Below are 13,931 nucleotides of genomic sequence, written 5' to 3'. Positions count from 1 at the left end.
ACCCAGATCTTGTTTGCAGATAAAAAACATAATCATTACCTCTAAACAAGCCAACATAACCAGACAAGACCAAGAAGAGATTCAGAGACTTTATAATCAATTTGTCAGGAAAAAACGCCCGATCCTCCAGGAGCGAAGGTGGGGGAAGGAGGGTGGGATGCAAGAATGAAGGCGGGATGGACAACAAACATGGAACGTTATGGTGAATACATAACTTCTTAAAGTTATTTTGTCCAATCTCGCCTTCATTCATTGATGGTTGGGACAGCATCCCTAGCACCTTCTTTCTTGGGTGGCTCAAGGGAAAATACTGTTGAGAGCAGTGGACCCAAAAGAGGCCCTGTTCCTAGAGGCCAAATCGACTTTGTAATGAGTGATAAAGGTATGACGCTTTACCCATGTTGCTGCTGCACAAATAGAATCTGTAGGTAGCCTCGCCCGGAAGGCAGATGAAGTTGAAATAGCTCTTGTGGAATGGCCCTTCACTTCCCCAGGGAGTTCTCTGTTCTGGGAATTGCATGTACATGTGATACAGTCTGTAAGCCATTTAGAAAGTATGACCTTTGAAATCGGAAGCCCTTTCTTTTGTCTGAAAAATACACAAACAGCTGATCTGATTTTCTGAAAACTTTTGTTCTATGAATGTAGAAACGCAACTGTCTAGGTACATCTAACTGGTGTAATTTATATTCAGCCTTGTTGCCATAAATTGGGGGAAAAAAGTACGGTTGTGTACACTTACCATAAATGTAGATGTTCAAGTGTATTCACTGTAGCAGTCATCACACTTGGGTTATCTGCCTGCAGGTAGCCCTCAGTCGGCCCGAATACCAGATACTTAGTATTTCTGCGTCGATGCTGTCGATCCAGGACTGATGTCAGGTCATCAGGGGTATAAAAACAAGCAGCAGATGACATTACATTACTTTTTTCTTGCCCAGAAAGTCAGGAGCCCCCAAAATAGTGAGCTAGGTTATGGTGGGGAAAACACCACCAGTAAAAAGTAAATACAAATACCAATAGCCCAGAAGGGGTTAGTAATAGCCATAGATAGGAGAAAGAGAGAGAAAAACAGGGGGCTGGAGGGAGGGAAACCAGGACTGCAACAGTGAATACACTCGAACATCCACATTTATGGTAAGTGTACACAACTGTACTATGTTCTTCGTGTTTCACTGTTGCAGTCATCACACTTGGGTGGATTCCCAAAGCTGAAGAAGGGTGGAGGCAGTCAAAAAGAATTAGGGCTGGCTAGTATGTCTTGCAAGACTGCTGTAGCAAATCCTGCCCTGGATTTGGAAAATATAGGCAGGTGGTAATGCTTGGTGAAGGTGTGTACAGAACTCCAGGTAGCAGCCTCCAGGATGTCCCTGGTAGGGACTCCCCTGAGGATTGCTGTAGAGGTAGATGTTGCCCTAGTGGAATGTGTTCTGACCCCCTGAGGGCTTGGTTTCCCATGGTGCTTGTAGCAGAAATGGATGCAGTGTACTATCCATTTGGAAACAGTTTGTTTTGAAATGGCCTTGCCCTCTGCCCCTGTTGCAAAGCTGACTAGTAGCTGGTCAGATTTTCTGAAGGGCTTAGTCCTATCAAGGTAGAATCTGAGCTGTCTGTGCATGTCCAAGGAGTGCAGGATCCTTTCCCCTTTATTTTGAGGATTAGGGAAGAAGGTTGGCAAACTGATGGATTGAATGAGAGCCACAATGGACACCACTTTAGGCATAAAGGAAGGGTTAGTCCTGAGGGAAACCCTGTCAGCATGGAAAATAATGAAGGGTTCCACAGCCATCAGTACTTGTAGCTCAGACAGTTTTCTAGCTGAAGTGATGGCTAGAAGGAAGGCTGTTTTCCAAGAGAGGAATTTTAACTCTGCTGATGCAGAAGGTTCAAAGGGGGGAAGCATGAGCTTTTCCAGTACAAAGTTAAGGTCCCAAGCAGGGGTGGGTGCTCTCCTTGGTGGCCAAGTTGTTTGCCCCTCACAGGAACTGTTTGTTAAGAGGGTGTGAGAAGAGAGGTGTCTCAATGTTGTAATGAGCAGAAATGGCTGAGGCATTTATCTTAATGGAGGAGAAGGGCAGGCCTTTGTGGAGTAGATCTGCTAAGTAATCCAGGATAAGAGGCAGAGGACAGTGTTGTCTCCTCTCCTTTAGACTGAATCCATGAGCAAAACCTTTTCCACTTATCAGCATAGGATTTTCTTGTACTGGGTCTTCTGGCTTCAAGAATGACGTCCAGCACCTGTTTGCTTAAGGTCACTGGGGGAGAATTCAAGGAATAAGCCAGGCTGCAAGATTTAGGGTTTGCAGTTGTGGATGCAGAATCTGTCCCTCCTGCTGAGAAAGGAGGGTTGGATTCTGGTGTAGGTGCCAGGGTGGCACCGATGTCAGCCTGCACAGGAGTGGGTACCAGTGCTGGCGTGGCCAGTCCGAGGCAATCAGAATTGTCCTCGGTCTGTCCTGTTTTATCTTGAGTAATACTCTTGAAAGGAGGGGCAGAGGGGGAAGGCATAGATTGAGAGATTTACCCACTGAAAAGATAGGGCATCCACTTTCCAGGCCCTTCTGTGAGGATTCCTGGTGCAGAATTTGCTGAGCTGGTGGCTGTAGGGGGAGGTGATCCAACTCTTGGGTCCCCAATTTCTGGATCAGAAGGTTGAAGGCGTTGTGCTCCAATTGCCACTTGTGTGGGTCTAGGAGATTTCTGCTTAAGTCGTCTGCCAGTAAGTTTTGTTTGCCTGGCAGGAAATGAACTTGCAGATGGACTTGAATGTCCAAGGCCATATTCTACAGGGCCATGGCTAGCCTGTAGAATGGGTAGGAATGGTTTCCCCCCTGCTTGTTGATTTACCACATAACTGGTGTTGTCTGTTTTTATTAGCAGTTGTCCTGGAAAGATTAGGGATCTGAAAGCTGTCAGGGCTGTCAGCTAGCATCTTTTTTTGGTTGATGTGCAAATGAATTTGACTTGGGCTCCAGTGGCCCTGAATACATATTCAGTCCATGTGTGCCCCCCAGGCACAGTCTGATGCGTCTGTGGTTAGGGTCTGGGTGGCTTGGGGTTGAGTAAATGGCAGTTCCTTGTTGTGGTTGCATGCTTCTGCCCACCAGAGGAACTCTGTCCTTAGACAGGGTATGATAGGAATGACTGTTTCCAGATCCTGAGAATGTTAGCACCAAAGACTTTTTAAGTACTATTGGAGTTTCCTCATATGCAGTCTTGCATATGGAATCTGCAGTATACATGAGGCCATGAACCCTAAAGCTTACAGTATTTTTCTTACAGATAGCTGGGTTCTGGTAGCCATTTGTTTGAAGTAGTCTGTCAGATAGACTTGTTTTCTGAGGTGAGGAGTGCCATCTGGGAAGTTGTGTCCAAGCTTGCTCCCAGGAATACAATCTTCTGACATGGTGTACCCCAAGGAAGTGAGAAGGTTTTTCAGAAATATCAGGTGCTGCAGCAGCAACTCCTGACTGTCCGCCTGAATCAGGCAGTCGTCCAAGTACGGGTAAATGTGTATATTTCTCTGTCTGCAGTATGCAATGGCTGGAGCCAGGCATTTTGTGAATACCCTGGGCACAGTAGATAAGCCAAAGGGAAGTGCAGAGAACTGATAATGCACAGACCCTGCCCTGAAATGTAGATACTTCCTGCATGATTCCCTTATGGGGATATGCAGATAGGCTTCTTTTAAGTCTAGGGTGACTAACCAGGCATCCTTGACTAACATAGGAAGAAGCTGTTGCAGGGTAAGCATTTTGAATTTTGGTACCACCAGGAAGGTGTTGAGAATGGAAAGATCCAGGACTGGATGCAAAGAGCCCTCTTTCCTGGGTATCAGGAAGAGTCTGGAGTAGAATCCTTCACCCCTCTGTTCTACTGGAACAGGCTGAACAGCTCTGACACTGAGCAGGAAAAGTACTTGGTTTAGAGCCTCTGTCCACTGGTTTGGAGGAAGGGCTGTAAACCCGCTTGGTTTACCATCCTTACCATCAGAAACGTGCAGTTGTCAAGGGTCAGTTAGTGAGAGCAGCTCGCATTACTACTCTTGATGCTGACTTCAATTCTGAATGTTCTTTTTTAAAGAACATGTTCTTACATCGAGGCTACCCTGACCAAATGCTCAGTGATATTATTGATGAGGTTTCCTGTAAACGTCTCCGCAGATTTTATTTACCAATTTTGAGAAGAGTACACACTAATAATCAGCAAGTTGAAACTTCAAGTATATCACTGATCCAGGGTACCACTGATTCTTCCAGTTTAGAAGTTAAAGAATAAGAAGTTATGTCTTACCATAACGTTCCATGTTAGTTGTCTTCTTCTCGCCTTCTTTCTTGCTGGATGGGTTCGGAGCCGAACTTCGGCTCCGACTCGGCCTATACTATAACTCGAGAGCTATTTTTACCGGCTCGAGGCAGCCCTATATCCCACAATACCATGCGCTAACTCCCCAGATCTCATTTGGAAGCTAAGACATGGTATAAACAACAATCTTATAATAAAAATATTATAACCCTCTTTATTAGAAGATTACCTGATAGTAACACTAAGGATACCAGGAAAAGACGCAACATATTGTATCTCCAAAACGGAAGGATTCAATCTCGAGTCTATCCAGGCTAGGGGGCAGGAGGGAGGGACGCAAGAAAGAAGGCGAGAAGAAGACAACTAACATGGAACGTTATGGTAAGACATAACTTCTTAATGTTAAGTTGTCATTCTCGCCTTCATTCTTGCTGGATGGGACAGCGTCCCTAGCATCTTAGTCCTGGGTGGCTCAATGAAACAGACTCCGGAGTACAGTGGAACCAAAATCAGCTCTATTTCTGGAGGCTAAGTCAAGCTTGTAATGAGCAATAAAAGTATGTTTGGAAGCCCATGTAGCCGCTGCACAAATGGCATCTAGTGGTAACCTTGCTTGAAACGCCATTGAAGTAGATAGAGCCCTGGTTGAATGAGCCTTAGGCCTAGAGGGAAGTTGCCTATGCCTCAACTCATAGACCAAGGTAATAATAGATGTCAGCCATCTGAAAAGGGTAACTTTCGAAACCGGAAGCCCTTTCTTACCTGCCACATAAGAGAGAAAGAGCTGATCTGATTTTCTGAATTGTTTTGTCCTGTCTAGGTAATACCGTAATTGGCGATGAACATCTAATGAATGTAATTTTTGTTCAGCTCTGTTGGTATAGTCTGGGAAAAAGACAGGTAAGTCAATAGAATGATTTAAATTTGCTTCCGATAGCACTTTTGGAAGGAAGGGTTTGTTCTGAGAGTTACTCTGTCTATGAAAAACCAAATAAGGAGGATGGACAGACAAGGCTTGGAGTTCCGAGACCCTTCTGGCAGATGTTATAGCTACTAAAAACAGCATTTTCCAAGAAAGTAGTTTGAGGGAACAAGAAGCTGCAGGTTCAAAAGGGGGCAGAATTAGTGAGGTTAGAACTAAATTCAAGTCCCATTGTGGAGGCGGATCTTTTACTGGAGGTCTGAGCAAAAAGATGCCCTTGAGAAAAGCTTTACAGAGCTTGTGGGACATAATATTTGCTTCTGAGAGTCCAACATGAAAATTAGCAATGGCCGCTAATTGTACTCTGATAGTGGCCGATGATGATCCAGAATGAAAAAGCTCCGCCAGAAAGTCCAGAACCTCATGAATGGGTGCATGAAAAGGATCTAAGGACCTATTTTGCACCCAGAATGAAAAACGCTTCCATTTACTAGCATAAGTCTTCCTAGTATTGGACTTATGGGAGGCCATAATGATATCACGAACAGGAGGAGAGATGAGGGGAAGCCTGGCTATGGCTGGAAGTGGAGCAACCAAGCTGTGAGGTTGATGGAATGTAGAGACTGATGCAGCTTGCCCGTGAGGTGGGTCAATAGATCCGGAAGGGGTTCCAGATGCCAAGGCTGTTCCAGTAGGTATTTGTGCAGGAAAGGGAACCAAACTTGTCGAGGCCAAAACGGGGCAATGAGGATCATTTTGGATCTCAATACGATTGCTTTCTGAATTAATTGCGGGATCAATGGAAAAGGAGGAAAAGCATAGAGAAGACCCCGGGGCCAAACGTGAACAAGAGCGTCTCTGAGGGGTTGGCCTGGCAGAGGAAAGAGTGTGAAGAAGTCGAGGCACTTGCTGTTTTGGGGAGTTGCGAAAAGGTCGCAGCAAGGCTGGCCCCACTTCCGAAAGATTCCGTCTGCTACCGCTTGATTTAGAGACCACTCGTGAGGCATGAAGATAGTTCTGCTCAATCTGTCTGCTATGACGTTGGACTTCCCGGGGATGTGCTTTGCTATCAGAAACCATTGAGATGAAATCGCCCATTGCCAAAGTCTGAGTGCTTCTCGACAGAGGGGATAGGACTTTGTTCCGCCCTGCTTGTTTATGTACCACACCACAGACATATTGTCCATCTGAATTGCTACAGTCCCCATGGGAAGAGAGCTCTGAAGGGCTTGCACCGTCAAAAGCACTGCCCTCATCTCCAGGACATTTATGTGCAGGTGGCATTCTGACTGTTGCCAAGTGCCCTGGACCGTCCTGCCCTGATAATGCCCCCCCCACCCGATCAGGGAGGCATCCGTTGTGACAGTGGCAACTTGAAGGGGGAGAACAAAGGGTCTGCCCTGAAAAAGCTGAGGGGAAACCATCCACCAGGAGAGATGTTTCTTGCAAGATGGGGTTATCCAAATGTTGTGGGTCATTGGTAGCTGTTGGAAAGACCACTGAGAAAAGAGCATCCACTGAAGGAGCCTCATGTGGAAGCGGGCTAATGGAAGTAGAAGAATCGCCGCCGCCATGAGGCCCAACACTTTCAATACTCGGTTGACATGGACTTTGTTGGGCTGAAACAGGGTCTGAACATTCCGCCTTATGTCTGCCACTCTCTGGGGTGGTAGTGTTGCAGACATTTCTGTGGTGTTTAATACGGTGCCTATAAAGTTTATACATTGACAAGGCAACAAGGAGGGCTTTGCAAAATTTATAGAAATACCCAGACTGTTGCAAAGCTGAACAGAGTAATCCCTGGCCATTATGAGATTGTGTTTGGTGGTAGCGGAAATGAGCCAGTCGTCTAAGTATGGAAACACCTGGAATCCTTTCTGTCTCAGGTGAGCCGTGACCACTGCCAAACATTTGGTGAACACCCGGGGGGCTGTGGTGAGATCAAAGGGCAGGGCTCTGAATTGAAAATGACTGACTCCCAGCCGGAAGCGGAGAAACCTCCTGGAGCATCTGTGTATCTTTATGTGGAAGTACGCGTCCTGGAGGTATAATGAGCACATCCAGTTGTCTCTGCCCAAAAACGGTAGAATGGACTGCAGTGTTACCATCCGAAATTTTGTCTTTAGCACAGATTTGTTTAACCTGCTGAGATCCAAAATAGGTCTCCAGTCTCCTGTCTTTTTTTGGTACCAAAAAGAACCAGGAGTAAATTCCGGACCCTAGCTGATCTGCTGGGACTGCCTGGATGACTCTTTTTGCTAATAGCTTTTCTATTTCTAGCTGAGCCTGACCCCTTTGTGCGGGTGGTACATCTGGTAGGGGTTTTGGCGGTTGTACCGGGGGGATGGTAAAGGGGATTTTGTAACCCTCGGATATGATCTTCTGTACCCATGTGTCTTGGGAGAGGGATTGCCAGGCTTCCGGGTACAGAGATAATATGTGTAGAATATTGTTATTGACAAGGTCACTTTAAATAAGGAATGTTATATCAATTGAATTATTGCTTAATTGTTTGGATATGTGCTATATAAACTAATTGTTTGTAGCAAGCAAATGTGATCCTTGAAGGCGAACTGCCGAGGTACCAGGTCTAAATAAAGTGAAGAAAGGCATTGGCTGTTTGGTGTGTTGCTGTTAATATTTCGTTGTTGCTGTGTGTTTTTTACAGAGATAATCTTCCCCTGACTGCCTTCGAAGGCGGACAGTCGGGCAGCTTCTCAGGGATGCTGAAAGGGTTGATCAGGAAAAGATTCCCTAGAACCCTGGTTCTGAGGACCCCCTCTGCCCCTGGGGCGGCGTCTGTTGTTATTTTCCCCTCTGCCTCTAGGGGGAAAATCACCACGTGCGGCAGGTGCGACTCCCTGGGGTTTGCGGAACCACATCTTTCCCCCCTTCTGTCCCTTAGGATAAGGTCTAGAAGGCGTGGAAAAACGGACTCCCATGGCAGGGAGAGTTTTACCATCTTGCTCGCATCTGGTGAGGGTATTTTTCACCTGAGGTCCGAACAATTCCGAACCATCAAAGGGGGTGTTAGTGAAGGACGCCTTGAAGGGATCGGCAAAGTTACAGAGCCGCATCCAAGCGTGACGTCTTAACACAACGCCTGTACCAGCGGCCCTACTCGCTCCATCGGCTGCATAAGAAATTAGCCGCATGGAGGAGTTAACAATGGAGTTCAGGGTAGCCAGCTGAGAGTTATTTTGTCCTTAAACCCCGCAGCAGAAGGATCCTGTACCGTTTCACCCAGCTCTTTGAGCAAGTCTCTTTGAAGGCAGGTGAAATGACATAAATAGTTCAGCGATCGCATAGAAAAGGTCGCTGAAGCAAAGGTCCACTTGCCATACCTGTCCATGGTCCTGAACTCCTTGTTAGGAGGATGAACAGATACAGAAGGATCAGCCAATTCCTTTTTAGTGGCTGCTGCTACCACCATAGCATCAACTGAAACACCTTTGGTGAGAAAGGATTTATCATCTGGTGCAGAAATAAATTTAGAAGGCCTCCTAGGGGTAGGTTCCATTGAATCAGAAGCTGCCCACGCCTTTCTAGCCACTACCTCCATTAGTGGGTCGAAAGGGGGAGACACCCAGGAGGTGGAAGGGCGAGATCCAAAAGCGTCAAGGTAAACCGACTCGTCCTCGGAAGGTTTGAGAGTGGACCAATTTCCCCTCTGTCTTAGGATTTCCAGAATGTCTGAAAAGGAGAGATCCTCAGAGGGGGATCTGGGGGAACCTTCCGACTCATCCAAGTCGGTGTCCGACGTGACAGACTTGGGGGAGTCTATGTGCTTCCTCTTGCACTTTCTTTTCCTAGGGGGTTCCCCTGAAACTTCAGGGGAGCCCTCGGAAGAGGAGGAGACACCCAAAGTGGGTACCCCATGCTGTGGATCTCTGCTGACAGGTGCAAGAGAATGGCCAGAGACCATAACAGGCACTATGGAGGGAGGAGCCGCAGAACTTAACCTTGGAGTGGACACTGGGTCCAGCACACTCCTCATCACCTCGAAGGCTCCCCCATCAGACACCAAAGGTAACACCGGCTCCGAAGAGACCGGAACCACCCCCAGAACCGACAGAGAAGGCTCCGAGAATGATGTCGGGGCCGAACTAACCAGAGCCGAAGCTCCGAGAGGGAGAGCGGGGTCGGAGCCCCCTCGGAGCCAACAATGAAGTCTCGGTGCCCGGACCTCTCCACGGACGGAACCAATGAAGAGGTCGGTGCCGACGACACCGGAGCCGAAGGAAGAAGTATCGGCTCCGACGTAGGCAAGGTCACGGTTCCGAGAAACTCCGGCTCCGAGCTCGAGTGATGAGTCGGAGGAGGAATAGATAATTGTATCGAAGGAGCCGCAGTCTGGTGAGATGGGCTCTGGAGCATTTGGGCCAGTGCCTGAGATTTTATGAGTCTACTGACCACCCTCTCGATGTCATAGTCAGAAAGCCTAGATGACCTCGATGAATGAGTCCTATGACTCCGCTCCGACAAGAGAGGGGATCTTGGAGCCGATCTAACGGACTCTAGGGAGGGGGACCTAGAGCGCTTGCGCGCTGGGGTCAGCTCCGATGATGGTTTTGGAGCGGAAACCACTTTGCTCGCCTCAGAGCCACACGGAACCGAGGTCGGTGCCATCTCAATAACACCAGCCCTCGACTCAGAAGCTGGAGCCGAGGGTTTGGCGGTTTTTGATGACTTCCCCGAACCAGACTTGGACGGGGGAGTCATCAGGCTTTAACAAGCCCCTTAGAATAAGCTTGTTATGCCTCTCCTGCAGGACTCTTGAACCAAATCCGTGACAAACGGAACAAGAGTCCTGCAGGTGTAAAGGCCCCAAGCAATAGACACAAGAAGTGTGACCGTCTGTCAGAGACATTTTCTGACAGCACGAATCACACTTCTTGAATCCCGAGACCTTAGAGTCTTTGGACATAGTATTGACCACAGTAAAAAAAACACAGTCAGTCCACACACACACACACACACTCAATTTAAAATTAAATATAAAAATAGTTAAGGGAACTGACTAAACCCACACACACAGATAGGAAGGGGTGGGGAAACTGAGGAAAAGCCCATAGGCCCAAGATAAAAAAAATTAACTAAATAAGGGAAGAAGGGCTACAAAAGAAAGGGATCCAAGAATAAGGTAATCAAGTAGGGACCTAGACAAAGATAACTACTGGGAAAAAAACTACCTGAAAACTAGTTCAATTAAGTAAAACTCCTTACTAACCTGAGCCGGTAAAAAAAGACAACCTCGTAGCGAAGTGGCAAACGAGATCTGGGGAGTTAGCGCATGGTATTGTGGGATACAGGGCTGCCTTGAGCCGGTAAAAATAGTTCTCAAGCTATAGTATAGGCAGAGTCGGAGCCGAGGTTCGGCTCCAAACCCATCCAGCAAGAATGAAGGCGAGAATGACAACTTAACATTGCAAGTTTATTACAACTTACAACATCAATAGTAAGGACTGTTTTGGGATTTTGCGTAAAAACTGGGCACTATTTAAGAGTGATCCCAGTGTATTCCAGAGGGTAGGTGATCAACCTAAAGTAACTTATAGGAAAGCTAAAAACCTTAAAGTACTTTTTGAAAATAACAAATTGACATCAAGTAGACCTGTTGGCATGTACAAATGCCAATCCTGTAATTACTGCCAATATGTTATAGAATCCAATAAGTTTAAGGTTCATGACCAATTTTACACCTTGAGACATACAGTCAACTGTAATTCTAAGATGATTATTTACTTAGCTCAGTGTCAGACTTGTTTGGCATTTTATATAGGTAAGATGGAGAGACGTCTTCGTGAAAGCATATATGAGCATATTTACGCCATTAGAAAAAACAAACCTGAAAATGCCTTAGCTAAACATATTTTTTGTCATCCAGATCACAATTTTAAATTCACAGTGATAGATCAAGTTATCCAGAACCCAAGAGGGGGTCCAGTAGGGTTAAAATTGGAAGAGCTCGAACTCTCTTGGCAAATCAGGCTGAATGCGTACAGTTCACCTGGAATAAATGAAAGCTGCTCTATTAGCAGCATTCTAAAACTTAAAAGTTCAGTTAGATGAATCATTCATCATTGGAAGCAACAAATTATGTACATTTTATCAACATTTGTTATTCAATTTTTTATTATTTTTTATTCTCACATTTTTTTACTTTTCTTATTTTCATTTATACATTTTTATTGCATCAATAGCAAGATGTTAACAGGACATACTATGGTTTGGAATTGTACTGTTGATGGTTCAGGGCCAGTATTTCTTTAAAGCTTGATTAGTATGCCAACAATGCTTACTTTAATAGAGGAAACAGCTGCTGTATAAAAGGATGATGTTGTCAGTAATTTATTGTCTGAAGAAGTTTGTGCATGACACACAAACGAAAAGCGCTTTACAGTTATTAAAGTTATTAAAGTTTATTTTAAGTGACGCTTGCTCAGTCCGCTTCTGTTTTTAAATTGTGTTTAGTCTGTTGGTTTGTCAGTTTTTTTACTCATTCTCAGAAGGGTTGGTGGGATTCCAGCCACCTCTCTGTTTAAAGATCTCTAGGATGTCTGCAAAGGAGACATCCCCAGAGGGTGACCACGGGGATCCTTCTGAATCATCCAGGTCTGTGTCTGAGGTGTAAAACTCCTCTGGGGAGTGTAGATGCTTCCTCTTGCACATCTTCTCCCAAGGGACCTCTTCAGAGGGGTACTCTGGAGAGGTTTTGGAAGGGATAGTTTCGCCTGCTGGGGCCTCCTGGGGCTTAGGGTTTCTACGCTGGGGGGGGGGGGGGAGCGATGGGGCTGAGACTGACACTGGCGCTTTTGAGGGAAGAGTACTTGGACCAGAGAGGGGAGCAGTCTGAGGAGACAGCACTCTCTCCATTAGCTCAAAAGCCCCCCTCACTCTGCTCTGGGGAGAACCCAGTCTCTAAATAACCAGAAGACCGATCCCGAAGCAGAACAGTTGGCTCTGAAGCCAATGTAGGAGCCGAGCTCAACCATGACAACGGTCCAATAGGGAGAATTGGATTGGACAACTGTCCGATCTGACTCCCCTCCCTGGACTAGACGGGAGAATGTCAGTTCCTAGACTCATCAAATTCCAATGGAACTGAGGAAGCTGGAGCAGTTGTCGGAATCGACGATCCTGTAGGAGGTCTTGGTTCCGCTGCGATCGAGTCCAAGCGCTCCGGCTCTGAAATCCCGGATCGGGTTGGAGGAGGAACTGAAGAAGGTGAAGTGGTCTTTGTCAGCTCCAGTTACTTCTGGGTCGGAGTTGACAGAATTTTAGCTAGCGCCAGCGTCCGCAGGACTCTCATCACCACTCGTTCCACATCATCATCTGATAAGCTTCTGGAGGATCATGAGGACAAAGTTGGAGATCTCACTGTTTGCAGAAGTGGAGACCTCAAATTAGGAGACACCGGCTCCGAAACTGTAACTCTATTAGCTCCGAAAGTACAATTGGTTCTGAGACAGAATCTTTAGCCATTTTTTTAGGCATCTCAGAAGATGAAGGCGAAGTCCTTTTCCCCAACTTCTCTGACCTAGAAGAAGGGGATTTGTCTGTAGATTTAGTGCTTTGAGTCCCTTCTAAAGCCTCTGCAAAAGGGGTTTTTAATAGGCCTCTCACAATTAACTTGTTTTTATGCTCCATTAAAACCCTGGAGCTAAAGGTGTGACAAAAGGAACAGGACTCTTGTAAATGTAGGGCACCCAAACAGTAAATGCAACTGGTATGCCCATCTGTCAGAGATATCTTTTGGCTACACTTGTCGCATTTCTTGAAACCCGAAGGTTTCGATTCTTTAGGATCCTTTGATGTGTTTCTAAACACACACACAACAACTAAACATTAAGGCAACCAGAAAAACTCAACGACTTTTTTTTTTAAGGTAGATTTTAAAAACTAACCAAGCAAAAAGGAAGGAGAAGTTCTGTAACTTAAACGAACTACTCCTACTAAATAGACGAAAAAAACAAATAAGGGAAAAAGGGGACGGCCCTCTAAGTTAAACAGGCTGCAGGGAGCCCTCTAATTTAAACGAGCTACCTTGGGAGGGGTATTAGCCAGCTCTCTGAATTAAATGAGCCTGGAAGCTGGGATAGGGAAAGTTCAACAACAATAGGCCTAGAGAAAAAAACGACAGCCTAAACAAGAGCCAGCAAACAGTAGCAGACTAAACAAACACCACTAAAATTATTTGTAAGTTGAACAACGACAACAGCAATTACTAATTTTTAGCAAAAACAGCAAAAATAGAACAACAATATATATATAATGTAATTTCCACTTACCAGGACCCTGCATGGAAGTCCCCGATCTTGTGTAGCGGCAAACAAGATCTTTGTAATCTTCCCTGACCATCATGGGATAGGGTATAGCCATGAGCCGGTGGAAGCTCTCGAGCTTTTGAATAAGGCAGAGTCAGAACCGATTCTCGGTTGCATACCCAATATGCAATGAATGAAAGCGAGACAGGACAATATAACATCCTTTGTTTTAAACACAGTGTTTTCTGTAAGCGTTGACAATTTTTTTTATATAACTCACTACATTCTTCACAAACTACACTAAAATCTTGGCAAGTTTTTACAATCTGTTAAAGGTTCAGGCAGTGAATATTCCAATAATTTTTTGAGTCTTACTTTGCTTCTAACCTGCAAAGCTTGGAACCTACTTACAGTTCTTATCATAGTAGAGTTCTAAC

General features: G+C 45.7%; 1 protein-coding gene across 1 annotated transcript in view; it reads right to left on the bottom strand.

Moving 5' to 3' along the window:
- Positions 1-13,931, bottom strand: part of CNOT10 (CCR4-NOT transcription complex subunit 10) — a 2,007,836-nt gene that overhangs the window by 461,447 nt on the left and 1,532,458 nt on the right. The gene's annotated exons all lie outside the window — the stretch shown is intronic.

This window comes from Protopterus annectens, chromosome 3.part1 (assembly GCF_019279795.1).
Source record: "Protopterus annectens isolate FY-2018-M chromosome 3.part1, PAN1.0, whole genome shotgun sequence".
Taxonomy (NCBI): Eukaryota; Metazoa; Chordata; order Ceratodontiformes; family Protopteridae; genus Protopterus; species Protopterus annectens.
This window is presented reverse-complemented; position numbering and strand designations above follow the sequence as displayed.